Source organism: Ipomoea nil, unplaced genomic scaffold (genome assembly GCF_001879475.1).
Source record: "Ipomoea nil cultivar Tokyo-kokei standard unplaced genomic scaffold, Asagao_1.1 scaffold2826, whole genome shotgun sequence".
Taxonomy (NCBI): Eukaryota; Viridiplantae; Streptophyta; class Magnoliopsida; order Solanales; family Convolvulaceae; genus Ipomoea; species Ipomoea nil.
Genome location: NW_017619254.1, coordinates 5866533 through 5871444, shown reverse-complemented (window position 1 = coordinate 5871444; position 4912 = coordinate 5866533). Strand labels below are relative to the sequence as shown.

Here is a 4912-nt window from a genome sequence, read left to right as displayed (position 1 = left end):
TTGAAATCTGTAACTTATCATGTACAGCTTCTTCTTCTTCTTCTTCTTCTTCTGTCTTTGCAAATAGTTTCTTCTATGATCTCTCCCTGCCATATTCATTGGTGTTAACAATGGTGATTTTCAGCATGAATGCATTCATCTTTCTTCTTGCTATCACTTGCCATCAATAGCAGGGGGGTCTAGAATTGCAGATGCCGTTGCTTTCTTCCTCACTTTACTGCAAATAAATATCATGGAAATGGGGAATTTTTGTACTTTTTTCTAGATTTTCTTGAAGCATATCTTAATGTGATGACTGATGAGTTGAGTGAATCCTTGAGATAAAGATTTATGGGCAATCCATTCTGGGGAAGAGCAAAGGGCCCATACTGAATCCCATTCTGTGGGCCCACCATAGACCACCTACAGGAAATGGGAAATCAACCCCCCAAAAAAAAACAGATACTCATATCTTTTGTATTCGGTATTATCATAGATTAATATATATCAATAAGATTGTACTAGATTGATAAGAAGTCGTTAATAAAATCTGATACAATCATGTTAGTGTGTATATATATATATATATATATATATATATATATATATATATCGAGTGCATTTATTTATATAATCCAAATTATGGGTTGGTATACCTTTAATTTAGTGGTAGTCATTTTGTTTTTTTTTCATGAATTTATTTAGAGAATCTGTATAAACTAGCAAGCTTTAATGATTAACTCCTCTTGAGTGAAAGGAATTTGCAAGTTTTTTCTATTATATTAAAGAGAGGTATACTCAAGTAGTCTATGGCTGGAGATGATCATCATTCTTCACATATTCCTTATATTCACTAATAATTCCTTTGCTAAACAGGCATATGGATTCATCAAATGACCCCCCTATTAATAGTACCACCCAAACTAAAGGTACTGATACCAAAGCTAAGAAGAGGGGTGCCACCGTTATGACAAAATTAATTTCTGGGCGTGGTGACACAAACAAGAAATTGGTGGTTCAATTTGATAGTAAACACGAAGCTGTTGGGGGCAGGGAGCGCCCAATTCAAAAGTTATTTTGCGCTGATTGCACGGAGCAAAGTTCCTATCACATATAAAAATTGGAAAGTGGTCCCAGAAGAGAGTAAAGCGTTGGTGTGGGATGATATCGTGGTATACAACTTATTTATAAAACTTTTGAATTAATTGTATTTAATTTGTTTCTAAATAATCTTGTCTTGCAGAGCGTTTGTGATATTCCCACTCATGCGGATTGTAAGTAATATGTTAAAATTTTCTACGTTATTAAGATAGCTAGTAATCATTATTAAATATTGTTTTTATATGTTAGGATTTGCTATCATTGCAAGCTTCTCAAGGAGAGTTTGTTGAGTCCGGTAGACAAGATATATTGTCTAATGCCATAGGTACAGATGAGCATTACGGACGTGTTAGAGCCGTGGGTAGAGCACATGGCTTAAAAAGCTACTTTGGTCCTGCAAAACGTCATCAAAGCCGTCTACACCAGAAGTAAAAGATATGATTAAGACAGCAGTTGCTGAGGCGTTAGCAATTCAAAGAGAGCATATATGAAACATCCTTGCAAGCAGCCATTCAAGAGATGAGGGATGAAATTAGTAGTATGAAGACTCCAGCAGCTCAACCTGTACCATCAAGGCAGGAGGAAGACATGCGTGTAGCTGTCCAACCACATGGTCATAGTGAAAAAGCAAGTTCTCCAGACCCTTTTGCTGATTTACCGGCCGTAAGTAATCATTTATAACTAATCTTATTATTATTTATTAAAAATATTTTGCTATTTCTTAATATGAATTCATGCAGTTAAGAGCAGGATGTGAAGTGTATTTGGAAGATCCCATTAGACGTAAAGTTGCACGTGGGACAGTTTACAAGGCCGAAAGGATTCACGGGATACAAATACATGTGGATCAAGTGAAGATCACCGTGACTAAAATTCTCGTGTCAAGTGCAAAGGTACCCTTCCCTACCGATGAGGTTCAACTGTTAAGGGATGCACTGCACAACTTTATTATTTGGCCAAGAAGTTGGTTGAGTTGTATACCGAAGCTGATGAGGTATGTATTTTCAAAATTTTTGGATTTTAAAATAGTGTTTAATTTACTTTTTAAAAATAGTAATTGTTACTTATATTGAACAGGTACAAATGACTTATGCTTCCGGTGTGCAACGACCTTCTGTTGATCTCACTATAGCTGATCCGACTTCTTTTAGTCCTCGATGTCTAAAGGTATATAAAATTGTTTGCAAACTTGATGAAAATGTTGTGATAAAGATGGAGCGTGGTATTGTGGGCGATGTTGACTATCCCTTACAACTTGACCCGTTGGAGATTATGTGTTTTTTAAGGATGGAGACGTTAGATGTTTCCATATTGCAGTTCTTTATAAGGTAATAATTAAGTTCTTTACTTATATTTGTTTATATAATATTTTTCATTTCATCTATTATATTACTAATATATATGATTGATTGTATTTTTTAATAGGGGTCTTATGACAAATTTGATTTGGCATCAAAGACCACATATGGCTTCTTAGATCCACATTTCATTCAACCAGTTTCGAATACTATAGATGAACAGACAGGGTATATCAACGTCACCATGCAATATGGCAAAAAACAATGCTATCTAGCGCCATATATTTTAAAGTAAGTTTTAATTGTTTCAAATAAAATAACTTATATATAATACACTTTTATTATATATTATATTTACTTACAGCTAATACATTATTGATTTGTAGTGACCATTGGATGTTGATGGCAATTTGTCCTCAACTTAATGAAATCTATTTGTTTGATTCAATTGGAGGCCAACCACGTGATGACATCAAAGATATTGTTGAAAAGTATGTGAACTTATAAGTATTACTATGTATAAATAATAAAGTATGCATGATGTCATAAAGTATTTATGTATACTAATCTCTTATAATTTTAGGTGTGTCAATTCAGCAAAGTTGTTGAGAAGCAATGGATCAACTCGTTCACCAAAATAGACTAAGGTTTTGGTAAGTATTTTATACATTTGTAAAACTACATATATTTTATTGTTTTTTATTAAATAAAATTTTAAATGTAATTTAATTCAAATGTAGTGTCCTCAACAAGTTGGAAGTACGACATGTGGATATTATGTGATGAAATACATGCTTGAAATTCTTTCCAAAGAAGCATGTGCGGGAATGGATAAGGCATGTAATTTAATATAATACCTTTCTCTTTCTAATTTTAAAATGCTAGCTTACTAATTATTTAATAATTATCAACATTGTAGATTGTTGAGAGAGTTGGTGGATCGAGCTACACTCAACAAGAAATTTATCAAGTAAGAGACGTATGGGCCGACTTCTTTGTTGATGTATGGTTAAGTATGTAAATTGAACAAATTGATATTAGGTTTTGATAATGTTAACTTGTATTATTAATTAGTATCAAATTGTGAGATTTATAACTTTTATTACTTGTTTGATTATAAATATTAGATTTTACATATTTTGCTGTGGTAGTGGTGTAATAATTGAGCAGGTTTTGGATGTGGTTGTGAGAAATTGAGTAGGTTTTGATTTTGATTGTGAGAAATTGAGCAGGTTTTGGTTGTACTGTAGTTGTGAATAATTTGAGTAGATTTTGGGTATAAATGGACAAATAAACTGTATATTAAAAAAAAATAATAAACATACAACGTCGGCTAATTAGAATTAGCCGACGTTGTATATTATTTAAAAAATATATATAAAAAAGTTACAACGTCGGCTAATAGGTATTAGCCAACGTTGTAAGTTATTTAAAAGAAAAACATAAAAAACTTATAACGTCGGCTAATAGGTATTAGCCGACGTTGTAAGTTATTTAAAAAATATAAAAAAGTTACAACGGCGGCTAATACTAATTAGCCGACGTTGTAGGTATTTATTAATGTTACAACGCCGGCTAATACTAATTAGCCGACGTTGTAGGTATTTATTAATTAAATTAAAAAATATATATAACGTCGGCTTTTTAAAAAGCCGACTTTATATATATTATATACAATGTCGCTCAGAACAACTTCAGAATTTAGCTGACCTTAAAGGTGCTATTTAGCCGACCTTAAAAGTCTGCTGTGTAGTAGTGTGAGGTGATACCAACTAAAAGATAAGAGCTAGAGAATAGTACCAAAATTCCTGATCTTCTGCTTGCATTTGAGGTTTCGATCTGTTCAGAGATCAATTCTCCACTTTCAAAGGCTTATAAGGGTCCTTAAAGATTTTATAATAATTTTTGTAGCTTCTGGTTAGGGAACCGTAGAGACTGAGCATAAAAAAAAAAAAAAAAAAAAAAAAAAAAAAAAAGCTTTTTGAAATTCTTCGGCAGCGGCTGTTGATGGGGCGGCAAGCAGATGTGCAGTGGAGATGAAATAGCGGTTGGCGGTGGCAGTGCAGCGACTTGAATAGCAGCGGCAATAACGGATGACGAGTCGCAGGTGGCGACTTGTGGTGCTCCTGTAGTCGTGAAAGGTGATGAGAGCATGAGGTTCGCATGAAAGGGTTGCCCGGCGGTGGCGATAAGGAGCGGCTGAACTCGATTCAGGCGGTGAAGGTGAGGCATTGCTGGCCGACAGCCGCAATGGTGGCGTGGACTGGCTGCGCTTGGCTGTAGTGATGGCGTCCAGCTGGACAGCGGTGGCTTCGTGGTCTGCTCCGTCGATGGCGGCTTGGACGGGCGGTGCGGTCGGATCGTTCAGTTATAACCACGGTATTTCTAAGCATTTATTCGCCATAGCCACGATCAAATTTGTCTCCTTGGATAATTTTGCGAAAAAGGGGCCAATCTTTCTCCGTTTGTAGTGTGGATAAGGAATGGATTAATCATAGGATTAAGCTGGATTTTAAAAAACCATTTGCAAGAGG

At 34.8% G+C, this 4912-nt stretch overlaps 2 long non-coding RNA genes across 2 annotated transcripts; both read left to right on the top strand.

Annotated features, from left to right (window-relative positions):
- Nucleotides 1-2367: 2367 nt before the first annotated feature.
- Nucleotides 2368-2811, top strand: LOC109158625. Its single transcript, XR_002050421.1, has 3 exons — nt 2368-2408; nt 2539-2669; nt 2765-2811. It is a non-coding gene; the product is annotated as an uncharacterized LOC109158625 (long non-coding RNA).
- A 4-nt stretch (nt 2812-2815) lies between these two features.
- On the top strand, nt 2816-3157 carry LOC109158626. Its single transcript, XR_002050422.1, has 3 exons — nt 2816-2869; nt 2962-3031; nt 3119-3157. It is a non-coding gene; the product is annotated as an uncharacterized LOC109158626 (long non-coding RNA).
- Nucleotides 3158-4912: the final 1755 nt, after the last annotated feature.